We start from the raw sequence: 23,443 nt of genomic DNA, 5'->3' as shown, positions 1-23,443 counted from the left end.
AATCAAATTAAACATTGAATATGCACATTTTTGGAGCAGCAAAAGAAGTAACATCTAGATCAACAAAGGGACAAGACTCTGGTTAATAACCATCAGTGGGTAAACACTTGGTATTGATTTTGCTGCTTTGACTTGAGAAACTGAACCTATGTTTCATTTCACAACTTCAATTCTATCTTGTTTAGAATGGAATAAGATATATCTGCTACGGCATGCAATTAACTATAGCAAATTTGTCTTCCTAAACTTCTGAACCTTATTTTACAATAGATCACAAAGACACTACATCTCAGGGAAAAGCAAGTGTGATGGAGCATCTTTGGAAACCTAAGATCTAACTGCATGCTGACTTTTGTAATCACAATCTTTTATCGAGTCTGTGTGTTAGTTTGAATGAGTGTGATAGTGATTTTTTAAATTTACTTTGTTTATAGTGCAGAAGCATTGCTGGCTAGGCCAGCATTTAGTGCCCATGTCTAGTTGTCTTTGAGAAGGTGATGGTGAGCTATCTTCTTGAACCACTGCAGTCCACATCCTGTAGGTAGATCCACAATGTTGTTAGGGAGGGAATTCCAGGGCTTTTACCCAGAGACATTATTCAGGCCAAAGTGGCCCAATTAATTGTTGTCCTATTCATTATCTTTTACATTCAGTTCCTACCACACAGCAGTGTGAATCATAATTAGTTGCTTAACAGTGCAGTACTTAAATGTACCTTGAAGCAAATACATGTCTGCTGATGGACATACTGCTCTGAGCTTTGCAAGCATGGACATGATCAGCTGAAACATGGCTGCCTGCTGTGACTGGGCAATAGGATGTGCTGTTTGATATGGTATCCCAGTCACTGGAATGTCTGACCTTCATACCTGGCAGCATACTGGCACTGAAACTCACATATCAGCCTAGTCATTTGTGATGTAGGTAAAATGTATTTTCTTTTCAACTTGTCAGCAGCATCCAAGCTAACAGAAGGTCTTTTCATTGGCCCTTTCATATATCCCACAATTTTTGGCTATGAACATTGCTCAGTCAACTTCAGATTACCCTGGAAGGAGAAGGAATCTCAAAACATTTGAACAGGAGATTAAGCTAGCTGTCTCACGCTGCTACTCTACAGTAAATCCATGAGGCAATTTCAGTGCTAACACCATTAATATGATTCTGCTATTGGACATCATGTATTAAATATTCTGGACCACTTTATGAATTACACCAGAAACAAATTTAAGATTATCATTTGGGCCCACAGAGTCATAGGGTCATAGAGATGTACAGCACAGAAACAGACCTTTCAGTCCAATTCATCCATGCCCACCAGATGACTAAATTAATCTAGTCCCATTTTCCACCACTCAGCCCACATCCCTCTACAGGACAAAAGTGAGGACTGCAGATGCTGGAAATCAGAGTCTATGTTAGAGTGGTGCTGGAAAAGCGCAGTCGGTCAGGCAGCATCTGAGGAGCAGGAAAGTCAACATTTTGGGCAGAAGGGCTTTTGCAATTTTCCTGCTCCTCGGATGCTGCCTGACCGGCTGTGCTTTTCCAACACTCTAATGTAGACCCCCATATCCCTCTACACCCTTCCTATTGACATATCCCTGTAGATACTTTTTAAATGCTGTAATTGTACCAGCCACCACCACTTCCTCTGACAGCTCATTCCATACATGCACCATCCTTTGCGTGAAAAGGTTGCCTCTTACATCCCTTTTAAATCTTTCCCCTCTCACCCTAAGCCTATGTGTTAACATGCAAGTCCTTGATTTATTCACAGAATACAAATTTGCACATATGTTGCTCCATTCTTATTAAAATAAAATGGGGTCATAGATGCTGCCAATTTCTGCAGCTTTCCCTTGAGAATACCCCAATTAATTAGAGTCTACCTGCTGGGTCTGAGAACTAAGGTTGACTGTTAAATGTGTTTGCATCTCCTTGCAAACACTAACCCACTTAAACAGCACCTTCTTTCCATGATATTATAAAGTGGTGCCCCTTTTCTCAAGTTGGTTTCTTGCATCTAGTCCTTATTAATACAAAACAAAAAGCTTTGACATTTTGTCTCCTTTTAGCAATGTTTATGTGCATACCAAGTACAAGCTGTAATGTAGTACTTCACCAAGGTCCATCCAATATTGCCTTCTGAACATGTGATCTTCACCATCTATAAGTACAAGGGCAGCAGATGCATGAAATAATTCTCTCCAAGTCACACAATATCCAGACTACGATTGGATGACCATTCCTTCCCTGTTGCTGGGTCCAAATTCTGGAACTCTTACCCTAATAGCACTATGGGTTTAGCCTAATGACCGTGAGGTAAAAGTAGACAACTCACCACGACATTCTTGAGGAAAGTTAGTGATGGGCAATAACTGGTAGCTTTGTCAGTGACATTCACATCAAAAGTATCAATTTTTAAAATCCAAGTGGGAGGGTAGGAGGCACAAGAGGTCCACACATAATTGAGACCAGGGAGGCCAATTGATGGATGGTAGGCCTGAGGGGAACACTCATGCTCATTCTGGTTCACAAGGAGTTTAAAGACAAATAAACCTTTGCATCTTATCCACATCTCTTCTGATCAGCCTCCTCCACTATTCCTGAAGAAGGGCCTGTGCCCGAAACGTCGAATCTCCTGTTCCCTGGATGCTGCCTGACCTGCTGTGCTGTTCCAGCAATAAAGTTTCAACTCCTCCACTATATCATTGCTGTCAGGCAACAGATGCCATCGGATGTGACATATCAGGTATAAACTTGACGTGGAGGTGCTGGTGTTAGACTGGGGTGGAGAAAATCAGAAGTCACATGACATCAGGTTATAATCCAACCGGCTTATTTGATATCACAAGCTGTCAGAGTGCCGCACCTTTGACAAGTGACTTCCCCTGATGAAGGAGCACTGCTCTAAAAGCTAGTGGTTTGAAATAAACCTGTTGAACTATAACCTGGTGTCCTGTGACTTCTGACTAGGTATAAGATTGTTGCAGTACCAATGATGTAGTTAGGCTGTGACTTCTGAAATGATAAGTAGGCCCATTGCTTCTGGTTAGTGAAAAACTTGTGCTAGCCCATGTCTTGAGTTGCTCAATCTGATAGCTAAGTGCTTTAATTACAGACCAGGGTAAATCCTGGAAGTAAGTAAGAGATTTTCTGCAAACTTAAAAAGAGTAGGAAGTAGTAAAGGAGTAACATCAGATTGGGCAGGAAGTAATGGGTGGAATGCTTCAGGGCTCAGAGCTGGGAACAAAACTACCTTAAATTCATATCAATGCCCTTGATTCAGGAACTCAATGCAAAGTGGCTAGATTTTCAGGTGGAAGCAAACCAAGAGGAAATTGGTGCAAATGGCTCACGATTATCAAAGTGAACTGTTTTTAAAAATTGAAGAGGTCACAGGTTACATCAAATGCAAGCAAAGATAAAGTGTTGCAAGTTACAATGATAAAAATAATGCACTAATGATACATGCACTGCACAAACAGTGCTGAAGTAGCTAAGGATGAAGTTAAAAAGGCTGGGGAGTTCACAAAGTATTAATCGGTGCAGATAAGCTGAACACAGGACATTATTTCAAGGTTAAAGCAGGATATAAATTTAAGCTAGTGAAAGGAAAATGTAACACGTATATACTTCACTCAAGCAATGAATAAGAACAGTATAATCTGCCTGACCAAAGAGCTTAGGGATGTTCAAAATGTAATTAGACACTAGGCTTGGTGTATTCGAGTCGTTGAGTGATTAGCTGGGTAGTTATTTCTTATCCTTGACTCTTTTATGTTCTTGTGTTTGATATATGCTATTTATGTCACTAAAATTTTGAGTAGACTAAGAAGTAGAGTACTCTTTCCTTCAATCTCTTATGTTCTCATTGTTTGCAAGATTTAAATGGTATTGTTTCTCAGTAATCCTTTCTCCAAAGTTCAGGACTGAAAGTTTTTCTTCTGAACCGAAATTCTAAGTTCCCCTGAGCCCTGGCCTGTATTGATTGTAGTGATTGGAATTCCCTAATATGCTCAGGCTAACTTTAGTTTAAGAAATGTTACCATTTTTTTTGTCAGATTTAACACCCATTTGTTTTACTATATTGCTGCAAACGTCCAATCCAACATTGACAGCAATGCATTAAGGTAATGAGAATATTACATTTTCCCACCAAGGGTGAGCAAGTTGAGCATTCTAACCACCTAGACTTGTTCCTTTCTCGCGGACTTTCCATAGCCATTATGGAAGTTCTAACACACAAGAACACAGTCATTTATTGTAACTTTCAAATTTGGTTAGACTACAGATGGAGCTCTGTGTACGTCTAGTTGCCGTACTAAGGAAGGTTATGATTGGACTGGAGGGAATGCAAAGGAGATTCACCTGGATGTTGCCTCAGATGAAACATTTTAACTATGAAGAGAGGCTTGAGTTATTTTCTTTAGAGCAGAGAAGGGTGAGAGGGGACATGGTTGAGGTGTTTAAGATTAGGAGGTGCATGGACAGAGTGAATAAAAACAACACCGACTCCCACCCCCCAGATTGAAGGGTCAATATTGAGGAAGCATAATATTAAAGCAAAAACAAGGAGATTCAGAGGAGATTTGAGGAAAACCTTTCATGAGAGCGTGGTGAGAATCTAGAATGCACTACCTCAGAGGCAGTTGAGGTAGGAAAGTTCACAATCTTTAAAAAGTACTTTGAAGAACACTTGAAATGTTATAACATTCACACTGGCTCAGTGGTTAGCACCGCTGCCTCACGGCACTAGGGTCCCAGGTTCGATTCCAACCTCAGACGACTGTGTGGAATTTGCATGTTCTCCCTGTGCCTGCGTGGGTTTCCTCGTACAGTCCAGGTGAATTGGCCATGCTAAATTGCCCATAGTGTTAGGTGCATTAGTCAGAGGGAAATGGGTCTGGGTGGGTTACTTTTCAGAGGGTCGGTGTGGACTGGTTGGGCCAAAGGGCCTGTTGCCACACTGTAGGGAATCTAATCTATGGGTCAAGTGCTGGAAGGTGGGCCGAGTGTAGATTTAGAGTAGTTTTTGTCAGTGCAGACCTGATGGGCTGAAGAGCCTCTTTAGTACTATATGATGCTATGAATAATGGTCTGTTGCTGTTTCGTCAATCTTATGATATAGAAAGGTCAGATTCCTGGGCAGGTAGCTATATTACTCTCTCTAGAGTCCTCTCAAATCTGACCCAAGTAATCTTCACTTTCATTCAGAAGTTATTACCTCACACAACTACTGATTTCTTTATTAGTGTCAATGGTCAACAACAGAGCAATCTCTCTCATGGCAGGAATGAGTCAAGCTGAGGTGTCATATCTCTAGAAGTTTTCATTTTCTGGCTCTCAATTTTCTTGGTGTCAGTCAATATAACTGAATAACAGATTTCACTTCACACCAGTACTGCAGCTATCATATGAAAGCCAAGGAGTATGTTAAACTTGTATACCACATTGATTAGATCACACTGAGCATACAATCTCCACTTTTTAAGACAGTTTAGAGGCAGTTAAGAAAATGCATGATAATTTCCAAGGCTATTATAGACTTCATAGCTGCAATAATCAGAATACACTGAACAAGCTAGCAGCTTTTTCCACTAGAAAAGAGCAGATTCAAAGATGACTCAAGAGGGACCTTTAGAATTAACAAGGTGTTTGCTAAAGTAGATCTGTGGAAGATGCTTCTACTTTTGTCAGTGTTAAGGCCTAGAGGCCATCAATGTGAAATTATCACTGGTAAATAAGGAATTCAGAAACTTATTTACTCAAAGGATTCAAAGTGTGGAAGTTAGTATGACATGAAGTTGGTTGAGGTAATTGGCATAAATGCTGTTACAATCAGACCCTGGCTGAGGTTTAACAATTAGTTACTGCTCCAAGTGGAATACCCCAAATTGTCAAGTTTAAGGTGAGGAGAATTGAACTGACTCACCTTCTTCATTCACCTACCCCCTCACTTGGTTGCTTTGACTAGAATCTCTTCCTTTGTCGATACCTTTCTCACAGAGCTATTATTTTTTAAAGGAGCCCATTTAACTAGGCTTTGTTTTGTTAACAAAAAGTAAGGGTTTATTAATTTCTACAGGTGAGAAGAAATATTATTTCATCACCCATGCACACAGATTAGAATTAAGAGTTGAGAGCAAAGACTTGAAAGAAAAGAAAAAGATTATATGGGTCAGTCTCTGAATTGGTCATGAAGAGCAGATATATTCATATTACAACCATTACAGGGTTGCACCCAAAATGATGTTGCTGGCAGTTGAGTTTTTTAAATTCGCGATCTTTTAGGCTAAAGGCAGTTCCTTTCTCCTGATTACTTGTTTAACTGGTTCAGAGCATTTGAATGAGGAGAAGGCGTTTCTCTAACTATAACACGGGGGAATGAGGAGATAGTTCTTGAATGTAACCTTCCAAATATGCTCACACTTGATTATGGTTCAATCTCACTGGTCCTCACCATGAAGTTCAAACTAGCTTTTTGTAACCCCTGTGATAATGTATTCTTCAATGAGAAAGCACAGAATACGACTGCAGTTTCCAGCAGAACCATTTGAATACCTTTTAGAGTTACAGATTAATATTCACTATACTCCCGACCTCTGATTGTGGCAATGCCTTTACAAAAAAAACTTACATATGAGAGAGAAAGGAATAGAAGGATTAATTGGCAAAATTGGGTGAGGTGGCTTGTTGCAGAGCTTAATCATCAATGACTGGAGCAGTATGGCCTCTATAGGATGTAGATTGTTTTTAAAATAAATTCATGTAATCTTGCCTGAATCAAATGTTAAGGGGATATTTAGTGGAGGGAGAGGGTATATTGGAGTGTAGTGATTCTAAAGTAAGATGTCTCAGGTTGATTTGGCTGAGAAGAGAATGCCTAACTGATTATGAAGTTTCTTAATTTATTACCATGTTTTGATAACTTGGGTGCTAAAGTGGTGGGAAATGAATTTTATTTTTTCAATTCTGTCATGCTCTGTTCAGTTGTTTTTAGAAGTCAGAAAAGGGTTTTGGATATTGAATTCAAAATGGCATTTATTAAAACCCATGTGATTTCTGCTGAATGCTCAGTGAGCAACCTGCCAAGATAATTGCTGTGCTCTTTGCAGGTTTGGGTTTTATGCCTACCAGAGAGAGAAAGAGAAAGAGGCAGAAACATATTGATTGCAGGGCCCACAATAGCAGAGTTGTTGTTATTAGCAAGCTCCAAGCAATCAGGGTGAGAGAGAAATCCTGAGATACATAGAAATCAGTGAGAAAAGAATCTTCAGACCCAAATGAGATTGTCAGAGATGAAGACAGACGTTAATTTAGCAAATCCATATTAAGTAACAACTCATTTACTTGCAATCCGTTTTAAGGGTCTCCAGGAAAACCATGTACTGAAGAAAATAGTGTCTAGTAAATGTACAGAAATTTGACAGAAGGAAGCTGATTATGACTGTGCCAGCTGAGCAAGAAACTTTATTGTGAATTAGACATGAGTCTTCACTGAGGGTTGAGCATCTGTAAAGATACTGCTGGTATCAAAGTGACGAATCCTGCTCTCTGATATTCGTAATAAGATCTTTCATCTATTTTTCCTTTTGTAATGAACTATAGTTCATCCTTTTGTTTGGTGAACTAAACCTTTATGTTTTTTTTAAATGTATAAGTATAAAATGTAAATGTTAGCAGTCTCTTATGAATATATTAAATGACTGATCTTCATGTTAAACAAACAAAAGATAACATTTTGAGTCTATCAAGCCAGTTTTCACTCCAGGATCTAACTTATCCAATACATTACCAACAGCTAAGTTCATAATAAAAACTATGCATATTGCAGGAGAAAAGAGTAGATAGAGTCATAATCATAGAGATGTACAGCACGGAAACAGACCCTTTAGTCCAACTCATCCATGCTGACCAGATATCCTAACCTAGTCTAATCCCATTTGCCAACACTTGGTCCATATCCCTCCAAACCTTTCCTATTCATATACCCATCCAGATGCCTTTTAAATGTTGTAATTGTACCAGCCTCCACAACTTCCTTTGGCAGCTCATTCCATACATGCACAACTCTCTGCTTGAAAATCTTGCTCCTTAGGTCCCTTTTATATCTTTCTCCACTCAGCCTAAACCTATGCCGTCTAGTTCTGGACTCCCCACCCCAGGGAAAAGACTTTGTCTATTTTTCCTAACCATGCCCCTCATGATTTTATAAATTCAATAAGGTCAGCCTTCAGCCTCCAATGCTCCAGGGAAAACAGCCCCAGCCTATTCAACCTCTCCCTATAGCTCAAATCATCCAACCCTGGCAACATCCTTGTAAATTTTTTCTGAACCCTTTCAAGTTTCACAACATCCTTCCGATAGGAAGGAGACCAGAATTGCACGCAATATTTCAAAAGTGGCCCAACCAATGTCCTGTACAGCCGCAACATGAGCAATAAAGGAAAGTATACCAAACACCTTCTTCACTATCCTAACTACCTGCGCCTCTACTTTCAGGGAACTGTGAACCTGCACTCCAAGGTCTCTTTGTTCAGCAACACTCCTCAGGACCTTACCATTAAATGTATAAGTCCTGCTCTGATTTGTTTTCCCAAAATACTACACCTCCAATTTTGGTGTCACCTGCAAACTTATTAACTATACATCTATGAACTGGGAAGTTTTGTAGCTGGAGTGAAAGAAGGGAGCTTAAGACTGGAGCTCAGAAGGGCAAAGACACATCAGGAATTACATGTACAGCAGAATACAGCAATTTTTTATAAATTTAAATGAGATTTGAGGGTTACTTATAGTTACTATAAGCCATTGAATTCAACAAAAGTACATGAAATGAAAAACAATTTCAAATTTTTGTAACAAAATTACTTCCTGTTTTTCTTGTGGGAGCCTGTCTTTGAATAACATCCAAATAAATACTCAAATTGATGTGAAAATAAATAGTTACTTTCATTCCAGACTGTCTGGGATATTCCATTTAAAAGCTAGAAAGGAAAGCCAAGTTAAAATGCATTGAAAAGTAATTGCTGTAATGCTTTTTTTCTCCATTCAAGGAATTATCTAGTATTAAGTTAACAACTTGTGAATACCAGGAATGTCACTACTGCAGGTACAAGCAGCAAGAAGTTTATCTAGAAGTAAAATGCCATCCAGATGCCTTGAGAACAGCTACTAAGGCATTCTCAAAGAAAAACTGTACACCGACCTTTCAACTATGACCATACCTTACATTGATTTAAAATTAGATTTTCTTCAGGAGGGAAAAAAGATTAAATCTGATGTGATAAATAAAACATAATAAAACTTGTGTCTAATGATCAGCAATGCCACTAGGTTAGAAGAAAGATCAAGTATATCTGCCCTTCTCCTTGTAGTCTGAAGTGATGTTGATACACATCATGACCAGACTTCCATCAGGACCAACTGTGTCCCTTTTTCTCCTGGATGTAATAATAAGAAAGACACAAGCTGTTGTTTGAGGGAGTAGAAGTAATACTCTTCTAATCATTGTAAATAGTGATAGCCTTCTTCACTCTTTCTACAGCTTGGAGTAATGTAGTATTTTATCATAGTTCAGATAGATTGCTAGTCACCTTCATAAATAAGCAAGTACTGTTTGGCACTGCATCAATCATTTGGAGGTTTGGACATATAGATGTGATGTGGTGAGAAACCTCCACTTTTCCACTCCATATTCTCTAGGCTGTGAGTAGATTAAGTCACTTCCTCAATGAGAGTGATTGAAACCTGGCCACTTTCATAGTACAAAGCAACAGCCTTGGTCAGGCAACCTAAATCTAGTGGAGCACACAGGGATCAGCCCTGGAGCCACAATTATTTAAAACATTTATTGGTGAGTTGGATGAGGAAGGTGAATATACTATAGTCAAGTTTATGGATAATACAAAATAAATTGGGTGATAAATTGTGAGGATAAACAAAGAGGGATATAGACAGATTCAGAGAGTGGGCAAAAAATTGGCATTTGGAATATAGTGTGGAGAAATGTGATAGGATGCAGGAAGAATGGAGGTGGCTGAATATTAATTAAATGGCAAAAGATTGCAGAAAGCTATAGAATAGAGGGATTTGAGGGTCTTTACCATGAATCACAAAAAGCTAACATCCATGTTCAGCTGGTAATAAGGAAAGTAAATGGAGACATGTCCTTTATTTCGAAGGGAATGGAATATGAAAGTGGGAAGTCTATTCTAAAACTGTACAAGGGATGAGTCAGGCAACAACTGGAATAATGCAACCCCTGATCTAAGGTGAGATAACTGGCATTGAAGGCAGTCCAGAGAAGGTTCACTCAGCTGATACATCTATGGAGGTACTGTTGTATGAGGAGAGGTTGAGTACTCATTATAATTTAGAAGAACGAGAGGCAATCCTATTGAAACGTATAAAATTCTTCTGGGACCTGACAGGGTGGATGCGAAGAAGTTAATTCCCGTTCTGGAAGAGTCTCGGACCAGAGGAAATAATTTCAGAATAAGTGGTTACACATTTAGGACAGAAATGAGAAGTTCCTTCTCTCCCTGGGTAGGGAATCTACAGATTTCTTTACTAAAGGAGGCTGTCAAGGCTGGGTTGTTAAGTATATTCAAGGCTGAAGTAGACAGATTTTTCATCAGTAAGGAAATCAAGGGTTATAGGAAAAAAGCAGGAAAATGGAATTTCAGGATGACCAGATTAACCATGGTCTCATTGAATGGCAGAACACAGTTAATTGGCTGAATAACCTACTTCTGCTCCCACATCTTGTGGTTATATCGCCTAATGTTACCAAAATAGGCATTCAAAGTGTTGTTGGACACTAGGAAGAGAACAACAATTTGGTGAATGGGAATGCCAGGTGAGTGGAAAGATAAAGAAAAGGAAATAACTTAAATAGAGCTTGCACCTTAGTCAATTAATCTATTCAATGTCCACAAATGCTGTCTTTATAAGATGGATATACTACAAGTTAAAATCCTCCCTTGTGTGGATGTCAGAGTATTAGATTTTCTGACGTTGGGTGAACAATTTTTTTCACTCACTGCAGACGGTGAAAAAAAATCACCCCTGTCTATCATAAGAAACATCGTAACCATTGTTCCCTAGCACAGATATTTTATTATTGGAACAGATGTACGTGATCTGACTACACAGATGGTCTTCCAGGCAAAGTTCATTGTAACCTGGAAATTTATGTAATTCACTAACACTTCATGATCCTCTTTCTTTGGTTCATTCATGTTGAATCCGATGAAACAATCTGAATTTTCAACAAAATTTGCAAAGGTCGTGCTGTCTGTAACCAAGCATGACCAACCGAGACAGAGCTATTATTAACACAATAAGGTTCAATGATCTTATTAAAGAACATCTTCTAACACACACACTTCTTAAATTTAATGATTAGATAGAAGCCCCAACACACATTCTATAATACTGAAAATCACTGAATAATTTTTCATGAAATAAATATTAAAACATTTATTTTTCAACTAGTTATTGATTGATCAAATAAAGTTAATTCATCTCTGATAAATTCAAGTGTGTTTGCATAATTACAACAGATGCTGATTATACAATTGAATGCATAATAAATAAATTATTCATAGGCAAGAGACAATTATATCAATACTTGTGTGATCATTTACTTAATTTTCAAACTCATTACATGATTGGCGGCATTGATCATTGTTATAAATTTATGCACTGAAAAGGCCATATCTCTTTATTTTTCTATATTTTTGATTGTGAAGTGGGAAAAGGACTGCTTTAAAAAAACAAGGATTGTAGAAAGGATTACTAGACTTACTGAAAGCAATTTACCTGATACTCATTATAAGTGCTGTTTGTATTGCTGATTGTTCAAGCTGGAGTCAGGACTGTGTGTATGAAGGATGATTCAGCCAGCAACTGATTCAGCCAGCTGATTGGTCTATGGCGTTGTCAATGACAAAGGCCTTCTGCCTGCTGATTGGTCTGTGGAGTTGTCAATGGCAAAGACCTTCTGCCTGCTGACAAAGAACAAAGAAACTTTACAGCCCAGGAACAGGCCCTTCGGCCCTTCAAGCCTGAGCCGATCCAAATGTACTACCTAAACCTGTCGGTCAATTCCTAAACATTTGTATCCCTCTGCTCCCCACCTACTCATGCATCTGTCCAGACGCATCTTAAATTAATCTACCGTGCCTGCCTCTACCACCTCTACTGGCAATGCGTTCCAAACACCCACCACTCTCTATGTGAAGTACTTGCCGCGTGTATCCCCCTTGAACTTTCCACCTCTCACCTTGAAAGCATGACCTCTGGTTATTGAATCGTTCACCTTGGGAAAAAGCTTGTCTCTGTCCACCCTGTCTATACCCTTCATGATTTTGTAAACCTCAATCAGGTCCCCCCTCAATCTCCATTTTTCTAGTGAAAATAAACGTAACTTGCTCAACTTCTCTTCATAGCTAGAACCTTCCATACCAAGCAACATCCTCGTAAACATTCTCTGCACCCTTTCCAAAGCGTCCACATTCTTTTGGTAATATGGCGACCAGAACTGTACACAATATTCTACCGAACCAATGTCTTGTACAATTTTAATGTGACTTTCCAGCTCTTATACTCAATACCCCGTCCAATGAAGGCAAGCATACTATATGCCTTCTTGATCATTCTATCCACCTGTGCAGCAACCTTCAGGGTACAATGGACCTGCACTCCCAGATCTCTCTGCCCATCAACTTTTCCCAAGGCTCTTCTTTATGATCAGCTCCCATACAACTAAACAGCTGTCGAACTCTGGAAAGGAAGAAGAAATCCTTATTTAATTTCCCTCATTAGTTGCTGATTTGGAGGTGCTGGTGTTGGACAGGGGTGTACAAAGTTAAAAATCACACAACACCAGGTTGAAGTCTAACACGTTTATTTGGAAGCTCTAGCTTTCAGAGCGCTGTTACTTCATCAGGTGGTTGCAAGCTGTGGCTCTTAACCAATAAGTAGAAAACTTTATATAAGTGTGAACCAGTAGCTGCAAGTCTGCTGCAAGCAAACGAGAGTACCTGGAGATGGATGATTGAGGAGCAGTAAGTCCTGACAAAGCAAAAGGATAATCTCAGCAAACCCTGTGAACTGGGACCATTGGACTGCCTTCCCAGTCTTTCCCTCCATCCATAACATACATGCTTTATTTTTGTCTGCCCTTTGGAGGAATTTTTTAAGGGCTTAGAGTTTAACTATTAGAGCTATATGTCAACACTTCATTATTGTTTTTGAATGATAGAATCCTTACAGTGTGGAACGAGGCCATTTGGCCCATCGGATCTGCATTGACCCTCTGCAGAGCATCCCACCCTCCTACTCAGTGCCCGTAACCTCACATTTCTCATGGCTAATCCATCTAGCTTACACATCCTGGGACAATTCAGAATGGCCAATCTGCCTAACCCGCACATCTTTAGACTACGAAGGAGACAATAACACCCACATGAAACCCATGCCAACACAGGAAGAACATGCAAACTGCACTCAGGCAGTCACCCAAGGCTGGAAGTGAACCCAGGGCCCTGGTGCTGCAAAGCAGCAGTGCTAACCACTGAACCAGTGTGCTGTATCTGTCACTGGAATATATTTATTTATGGTGAATAAATTTTTGTTCAGTACAGAAACCTAGTAGATGTTCTCTGTTAAGCAGAGTCTAAAAGACAGGTAAATTGGAGAATTTTGCATACATTTATAAAATCTTTAACTCTTATAACAACTCTAGCCAGTAGAAGTTGATTTCCAGCACACTATCCACGTGAGACATAACAGCATCTGTGTTTCCAATCTATTTCTCTTGTTTAAAAAAGAGGAGTTCTACTCAAATGACGGGCCCTGAACTTCCTTGTGGGTCTCTCCTACTCATTCCACTAATTTTCTATTGGGAAATCAGAAAAAAAATGAGAGACTGGCTTCAGTGACCTTATTCAGTGGTGTAGACCATTTCACTGGGAATTTGCCCATCTACCACCTGAAAACTCCGTGAGAATTCTTGGCATGAATCTATAAAAATAAATTATAAAATGATCTTCCTTCACCTTGCATTATAACTAAGTATTTATTTGTGCAAGTAAAGCAGTTCAGGAATATGTATAGGTGGTAGTCATCATTTGCATTTGGTATGTAACAATATCATTATAATTCCTCTTTTCAGCAGGAATGAATCTGTGAAATTTCCAAAGTCTTTATTATTTACTGCATTGTGCAGTTTGCAACTGTTGTCACACCCAAAAGAAGGTACAAAATATATTATTTTGAGAAAATGTATTTACAAATGTTTCCTCCTGAAAGAAGCTAACATTCTTCTGACACACTCATTTTGTAACTCTAGCAGGCAATTGGAGCCTGATTTAGTCATCAATGTCCCAGCTTTCAAATGATCTGAATGCCCATGAGAAGTAATGCACTGAGAATGGCGAAGTCTGCAACAAAAGAGGTTTAAGGACTACCAACCATCTGTTGGTGCCATTGAATATGGTGAGAACAGGCCTACCTGGTCATCAAGTGACTAAAGTAGGCCCCAAGTGGGACTCCGGGCCAAAAGAAGAAGACAGTCAATGGAAATTAGGAAGAGAACAACATAAAAAAGGATTGAACAATCTATTTATTTAGCTCATGAATAGCGTTCTCTTGGAATCACACAAGAAGTCGTGTAAAATCAAGAAAGGTATAGAAAGATACTTAATTCAAATAGTTATTTTTTTTATTTTGAGGGACCAAAGAATTTTAGAAAATTCAGAATTGTTTCTCAATTATGTTCTCAGTCACAACAAATTTGAACATTTGTAACTCAAAGGCTTGTCATACTGACTATATGAAGAGATTTATAGCAAGAAAATTGGAATGGTCACTACAATATACCCTGAAATTCAAGCCTAATGCCAAAAAGGTATAATTTGCAGAAATTAATCTTCATTTCATAATGGCTGTTTTATGACATTGGCAATGTGTGCTATCAAGGCTTGTGCTTTTGTCAATAATGTTTCTGACAAATATTCTCGTTAAGTTGCCATTATAAACGAATAACAGTTGACTGAAGTAGTTTTCCTTGAATTGTATTGAGAAAACCACATCCCCATAATTATGGTAGATAGTTAAAAATAATATGTGGATTTTTTTCTGTGTTAACTGATATGGAAGACACATTTCTGACAAAAAAAAGTTTCATAAGACTGAAGGTTTTAGCAGTTAAATTGCTGGAAATAGTATCTGTCAGATGCAATATTGCTAAAGGGCTGTTCCAAAAGCTATATATATATATATTTCCAATTAAGGTGATAGATGAGAAGTTTGAATTAAAATGGATCACAGAGTTAAATCTATCCTGAGTTGCAAATAATACAAAAGTGAGTCTATTTTTACACCATATTTCTAGGATCTCAAATGACATTAAAGCAGCCAGTTGAGCCACATATTTTAATCAGATCATAAAGTTCTGTTTTTCAACTAATATGTGCATTTTCATCTGCAGTACTAGAAGATAGTGATATATGGAGCTCTTAATAAGGCTGAATGCAGCTGTCCCAAAGATTTTACTTGTAAAGTCTTGTCTTTGCTGTTACTTAATGCACCTGTTCAATTAACATATTAATTAGATTAATCATTCTTATTTATGTCTTACAAACATGCAAATGTGTGACACCTTAATAAAATAGATTTCTACAGAACACAGATCTGTATATCACTGCTGCCTTGAAATCAGGAGTTTATTTTTTAAAGGTTTTTCAAATCTCGTGAACACAATACTGATTATAGTGTAGAAACATTTTTCTTGTTGATTTATTTGTTTCAGTAAGGAGCATGGTCAATGTAAGGAAACTTTTCCTGAGTGAATCAGTGACCAAATTGGTATATCTAAGAATTTAGTTCCAAGTAGGAATGCAATTAGAAATCTCTATCCCTACATTCAATTTTTCAATATGAGTCAGATTCTGGCAGAGAACTAATAGTCTTACGTAATTTAAGATTGCTTTGTTCAATAGGCAGCTGTTGATAATCACAGTTACCCATCAATCACTTGCCTGTGGAAGGGTCTGAATAGGTGTTGATTATTGTAGCAGGACTTTTAGCTGCATAGTAACTCCTCACAACTTGAGAAAGAATAGGGGGTTGGGGGAAGAGAGGTAAGTAAGTACATGTGGGAATTTAGTTTAAGGTGAGGGGTCAGTATTAGGGAGAAAGCATTATTTTAAAGTAATATGTGCTGCAATAAATTATTTGTGCAGAGTGGGGAATTTGGCGAAGAGTGGAGAAGAGATTTTTTTTCTTACTTCATTATTTCTTCAGCCTCTAGTATTTGATTTCTAATTTTGTGCAGTAGACAGAAAAAGTAGGAGCTAACATTGTTAGCAAATGTAAGTTTTTAACAGTATTGCAAGTATTCTATTGTTTCATCAGCATTGGAATGTTGACTGGTAGTGATAAAATATCTTGGGAGGTACAGACTGTATTAATAGTATTTATTTATTAATTAACACATTAGGGATAGTAGGGTTCATCTGGTTCTGAGCTGTATGGCTCTATAAATGTACAATATGGGACCTGTGTGATCCATGGTATTCATACCTGTGTGCAGCTGTAGGATCTTTAACTCAAAGTTATTGAGAGGCCAAGTTGCAGACACTAGGGCACATCAAGGAAGGATAATGTTACTGGTAAACATTATTCTAGGAAGCAGTCACAATTCTTAGAATAAACGTTCCTGATTTATTATCCTGGTAGCAAAGGCAAGGAGGGAATGACAACAGTGAAGTAGGTAAAGGGATCCAGAAGGCAGACAATTTGCAATTGTAGAACAGGTTTAAATGTGAGTGAGAGTTGCCAAGTGGATGAGTTAAGTGGTCATTGCAATGTGGTATAGGAAGTCAGTCAAAACTGGGATGAGTAAGAGGAAGTGTAATGGTAATAGGACTTGGCATTGTGAGGGATTCTCTATTCTCTCTCAATGCCTGCCCAATGCCAGTTCTGGATATCTTCTCTGGGTTGGAGGTGAATTTACAATTAAAACAGAAGGATCCAGTGATTGTGTTCCATATTGGTACCAACAACATACGAAGAGCTAGGAAAAAGCATGTTCTCCTGAAGGACTGTGTGAAGTTGGGTAATATCGTCATAGAGATGTACAGCACGGAAACAGACCCTTCAGTCTAAATCATCCATACCGACCAGATATCCCAACCCAATCTAGTCCCACCTGCCAGCACCCAGCCCATATCCCTCCAAACCCTTCCATTCATATACCCATCCAGATGCCTTTTAAATCTTGCAATTGAAACAGCCTTCACCACTTCCTCTGGCGGCTCATTCCATACACATACCACACTCTGCATGAAAAAGTTGCCCCTTAGGTCTCTTTTATATCTTTCCCCTCTCACCCTAAATCTATGCCCTCTAGTTTTGGATTCCCCCACCCCAGGGAAAAGAATTTGTCTATTTATCCTAACCATGCCCCTCATGATTTTGTAAACCTCTAAGGTCATCCCTCAGTCTCTGCTCTAGGGAAAACAGCCTGAGCCTATTCAACCTCTCCCTATAGCTCAAATCCTCCAACTCTGGCGACATCCTCGTAAATCTTTTCTGAACCCTTTCAAGTATCACAACATCTTTCCGATAGGAAGGAGACCAAAATTGCACACAATATTCCAACAGTGGCCTAACTAATGTCATGTACAGCCGCAACAGAGACCTCCCAACTCCTATACTCAATACTCTGACAAATAAAGGAAAGCATACCAAACGCCTTCTTTACTATCCTATCGACCTACGACTCCACTTTCAAGGAGCTATGAACCTGCACTCCAAGGTCACTGTTCAGGAACACTCCCTAGGACCTTACCATTACATGTATAAGTCCTGCTAAGATTTGCTTTCCCAAAATGCAGCAACTCACATCCACCTGCCATGTCTCAGCCCATTGGCCCATTTGATCAAGATCCCCTTGTAAGCTGAGGTAAACTTCTTCGCTGTCCACTACACATCCAATTTTGGTGTCATCAGCAAATTTACTAACTCTACCTCTTATGCCCACACCCAAATCATTTATATAAATGACAAAAAGTTGTGGACCCAGCACCAATCCTTGTGGCACTCCACTGGTCACAGGCCTCCAGTCTGAAAAACAACCCTCCATCACCACCCTCTGTCTTCTATGTTTGAGCCAGTTCCATATCCAAATGGCTAGTTCTCCCTGTATTCCATGAGATATAACCTTGTTCACCAGTCTCCCATGGGGAGCCTTGTCAAACGTCTTACTGAAATTCCTATAGTTCACATCTACTGCTCTGCCCTCATCAATCCTCTTTGTTACTTCTTCAAAAAACTCAATCCAGTTTATGAGACATGATTCCCCATGCACAAAGCCATGTTGACTATCCCTTGCCTTGCCTTTCCAAATACATGTACATCCCATCCCACAGGATTCCCTCCAATAACTTGCCTACCACTGACATCAGGCTCACTGGTCTATAGTTCCCTGGCTTGTCCTTACCACCTTTTCTTAAACAGTCGCACCACGTTAGCCAACCTCCAGTCTTCCGGCACCTCACCTGTGACTATTGATGATACAAATATCTCAGTAAGAGGCCCAGCAATCTCTTCCCAAGCTTCCCACAGAGTTCTAGGGTACACTTGATCAGGTCCTGGGTATTTATCCACTTCTATGTGTTTCAAGACATCCAGCACCTCCTCCTCTGTAATATGGACATTTTTCAAGATGTCACCATCTATTTCCCTGCAGTCTATATCTTCCATATCCTTTTCCATATTCATTTAGCATCTGCCCCATCTCCTGTGGCTCCACACAAAGACTGCCTTGCTGATCTTTGAGGGGATCTATTCTCTCCCTAGTTACCCTTTTGTCCTTAATGTATTTGTAAAAACCCTTTGGATTCTCATTAATTCTATTTGCCAAAGCTATCTCATGTCCTCTTTTTGCCCTCCTGATTTCCCTATTAAGTATACTCCTACTTTCTCTATACTCTTCTAAGGATTCACTTGATCTATCCTGTCTACGCCTGACATATGCTTCCTTTTTTTCTAATCAAGCCCTCAATTTCTTAAGTTATCCAGCATTCCCTATACCTACCAGCCTTTCCTTTCACCCTAACAGGAATATACTTTCTCTGGACTCTCTATATCTCATTTCTAAATTAGAAAGCAGCCCGTCAAAGTTGATGCTACTGTTTGCATTACTAACTGAGCTGCATGCAATTTGGCATTGGATGAATAAAACTAGAGAAGTGAATGCTCCACTCAAAGACTGGTGCGGGGAGAAGTGGTTTCCAAATCATGAGGCATTGCTTCAGGACTAGAGAAAGCGGAGTCTGCAGTGTTCAGATTGTCTACACCTGAGCCATGCTTGGAATGATGTTCCTCTGAGCCACATAACTAGCTAAGTATAGAAGGCTTTAAAGTAAACAAGGGCACTGTGGAATCAAGCTTTTGCAGATCAAATGAGTAGAGTCAAGGTAGGACAGCAAAGGAAAAACCAAGTAAGAAAATTGCAGAAAGGGACTGAGAGACGAAACATAAAAAAAATCAGCAGTCAAGACAAATGCTACAAATGTAACAAATAAAGCTAAAGGATCCTATCTGAATGAGCATAACATTCATAAGAGTTAGGGCAAGTTGAAGTGAAGAAATATGATCTGATGATCTAAATATTAAGGGGTATGAGACATTCAACAAGAATTGGAAGCTTGTTTAGAAATGCTACCATTCCATATCTAATCTATCAGTGATGCAACGGTCAGACCAAAATCTGGTTTGGAAGGTTAGAGTATAGAATCAGTGTGGGTGGACATGAGGAATAGTAAGTGAAAAATGTCACTGGTGGGAATGATGTATGGGATTCTGAACAATAACCAAAATATTGGATAAATTACACAAAATGAATTTTTTTGAAGGGGACAGAAATGTGTTTGATTTTAACCTGCATATAAACTGGAAAAATCAGGGAGGTAATAATAACCAAGTTATTTGAATGCTCTTGATATAGTTTCTATCGGGAATATGTTCTAGAATGACCAGAGAGCAGGCCAGAATAGATCTGGTTTTGTGCAATCTAACAGCATTAATCAATTACTTCACAATGAAGGCACCTCAATGTGACCATAATAAAATTGAATTTTATGTGCAGTTTGAAAGGGAGGAGTGTGGGTCTAAGGCTCATAAATTAAATTGAACAAGAAGTAACTATCTTGGTATGAAAGCTGAGTGAGAGTTGTAGAATTGTACAGCACAGAAACAGACCCCTTAGTCCAACTCGTCCATGCCAACCAGCTATCCTAAACCAATCTAGTCCCATCTGCCAGCATTTGGCCCATATCCCTCTAAATGCTTCCTATTCATGCACCCTTCCAGATGTCTTTTAAATGTTGTAATTGTACCACTTCCTCTGTGTCAAAACGTTGCCCATCAGTACCTCTTCAAATCTTCCTCCTCTCACCTTAAATCTATGCCCTTTAGGTTGGGACTCCACTACTCTGGGGGAAGAAAGAGCATGGCTATTCACCCTGTCCTTGCCCAGCATGATTTTATAAAGGTCTGTAATGTTACCCCTCAGCCTCCAATGTTCCAGAAGGGGAAAAACCCCAGCATGCTCAACTTGTCTCTCTCCAATCCTGGCAATGATTTTGTAAGTATTTTTTGAATCCTTTCAAATTTTACAACATATTTCCTATAGCAGGGAAACCAGAACTGAACACAGTATTCCAAAAGTGGCTTCACCAATGTCCTATACAGCCACAACATGATGCCCCAACTCCTATACTCAATGCACTAACCAAAGAAGGCGAACATGCCAAACATCATCTTCGCCACATAATCAAAAACTGAAAGAACTGCGGATGCTGGCAGACCTGCTAAGATTTTCTGTTTTTGTATCTACCTTCTTTACCACCCTGTTTACCTGTAACTCCACTGAATTGAGATGGAATATTAGGTTAGGTGATAGGTCAATATTGATGCAATGAAGAATACAGAAGTGCATGGGGACCTTAGAGATTTTGTACATGTGCTGCATGTATGCAGGTATAGCATGTCATCAAGAAGACTAGTGGGATGCTTGCCTTTTATTACAAGAGGAATTGAACATGAAAGTAAAGAGGTTATACAGGGCATTGATTAGACCACATCACAAATATTGTATGGCATTTTGGTCTACTTGTTTAAGAAAGGATGTAAACGCTTCAAAGATGGTTCAGAGGAGATTGATTGATTCCTGAAATAAGCAGGTTGTCTTATGAGGAGACCTTTAGCTTGTTTCACCAGAGTTAAGATGAGGAGAAGTGAACTCGGTTGCAATTTAGAAAACGCCAATCCCTCCACCACTGACACTTAGTGAAGATCCAAAGTCCTTAACCTCTCCTCATATGCCAAGATCTTCTTCCCTAGCACCATTCTTGGAAACCTCCTCTGGACCCCTCTAATGCCAACATATCCTTCCTTAGATGTAGGATCCAAAACTGCTCACAATGTCCAAATACAATCTGACCACAGCCTTATATAGCCTCAGCAGTGCATCTCTGCTCTTGTATTCTCACCCTTTTGAAATGAATGTTAACATCGCTTTGGTCTTCCTACTTGCCAAGTGAAGCTGCATATTAACCTTAATAGAATCCTGAACTAGGACTTCCATTGTGCTACAGATTTTGCAAACCTTTCCCTGTTTAGAAAATATTCGATACCATAATTCTTCCTACCAAAGTGCATAACCAATAAATTTCCCACTTTGTATTTCATGATTCACTTCTTTGCCCACTCATCTAGCATGTTCAAGTCCTTCTGCAGGCTCCCAATTCCTGAACATTACCTGTTCTTCCACCTATTTTTGTGTCATCTGCAAACATATCAACAACGCTTTGAATTCCTTCATCCAGATTGTTAATATATAACGTGAATAGTTGTGGTCCAAACACTAACCCCTGCAGAACTCCACTAGTCACCAGCTGCAATCCTGAAAAAGACCCCCTCCCTGATGTGTCACAGTGTTTAAAGTTCAGACTCCAGTTCATCAACTCTGAGCTCGAACTCCTCAAGCAACCAACACTTGCTGCAGACATGGTAACTATGAACCACAATGGGGTCCACCAGCTCTCATATCATCAGTATAAGACATCACCTGGCCCTAAATCTCTATTCTATTTTCTTAATTCTTAATTTGAGTTTTAAAAAAATGTCCCACCATTAGTTCTATTAGTTTGTAACCTGTAAACATTTTCCCTATTTATCTTCAATCTGAATTCTGGGAAAGTCTAGGACCATAAAACATATTCTCAGAATGAGAGATCACCCATTTAAGACAGAGGAGGAATAATTTCTTGTCCTGAGAGTGAGGAATTGATGAAATTTGCAAACCTTTCCCTGTTTAGAAAATATTCGATACCATAATTCTTCCTACCAAAGTTCAAAATACAGAGACTGTAGAGGCTATGTCGAGAATCAAGAATTATGGGAAAGAGGAAGGAAGACGGAGTTGAGGATTATCAGCTGTGATCTCCTTGAATGGCAGAGCAGACTCAGTGGGTCAAATGACCTACTTTTATTTCTGTCTTCTCGTCTCGTGCTTAAGTCCATCACTAAAGGATACTGTTTTCAAATTAGGAGAGAGATGCGGGGAGTTTTTGTTTTCTCTGAAGATTGTGTGGCTTTGGAACTCTCTGCCTCAGAAGGCAACAAAAATTGTACCATTAGATATTTTTAAAGCCCATTGAATAGATTCTTGGTTGGTAAGAGCATCAAAGGTTGTTGGGGGACAGATGGGAATGAGCAAGTTGGAACACAACAGATTAACTGTGACTTGATGAACTGGCAGAGTGGATAAGTGCCGAATGGACTACTTCTCCTAATTTATGTGTCAGTGTTGTTGGGGTTTATACAGTAGTACAATATAGCAACAGATTCATTGTTGCTCTCTATCTTATATTGGTTTCTACTAAATCCTTCTTGATGACTTATTGGAATCTATTGATTTCCAATATATCACATGGAAGGTGAAGTGCTAATGCCTGCTCCCATATGACAATAGATGTATAATGTAAATGAGTTAACATTGAATGATAGTGAAGTAATCGAGTCACCACAGAAAATGTTAACACCTTCAGTCAAATGAGCATCTGAAGGAGACCAACTTGACCCCTGAGTGAGGAAATATATTAATATTTAAATCAGCTAATGTATGAAATAAGAAACTGTCTCTCCATCCTGAGCTGTGACAGTGTCAATCAGTGTGTAACTAGCCAATAAAATCAAAAACCTTGATAGTTCACTCTTTTGTTAGATTGCACAATTGTAAAACAAAAAAAATTTCATTGTTGAACCATGTTCCTTAATTCTTAATGGGGATAGTGTGTGATGACAGAAACTTTAAGATCTTAACCTACAGTTGATCTCAAAATGGGTTAAGCTTCTCTCT

The 23,443-nt window shown here is 39.1% G+C and overlaps 1 protein-coding gene across 2 annotated transcripts in view; it reads left to right on the top strand.

Moving 5' to 3' along the window:
• sntg2 (syntrophin, gamma 2) overlaps positions 1-23,443 on the top strand; it is a 1,097,028-nt gene that overhangs the window by 950,286 nt on the left and 123,299 nt on the right. The gene's annotated exons all lie outside the window — the stretch shown is intronic.

Source organism: Chiloscyllium plagiosum, unplaced genomic scaffold (genome assembly GCF_037043375.1).
Source record: "Chiloscyllium plagiosum isolate Xiang-an unplaced genomic scaffold, Cpla_swu_hap1 HiC_scaffold_3, whole genome shotgun sequence".
NCBI classification, from domain to species: domain Eukaryota; kingdom Metazoa; phylum Chordata; class Chondrichthyes; order Orectolobiformes; family Hemiscylliidae; genus Chiloscyllium; species Chiloscyllium plagiosum.
This window is presented reverse-complemented; position numbering and strand designations above follow the sequence as displayed.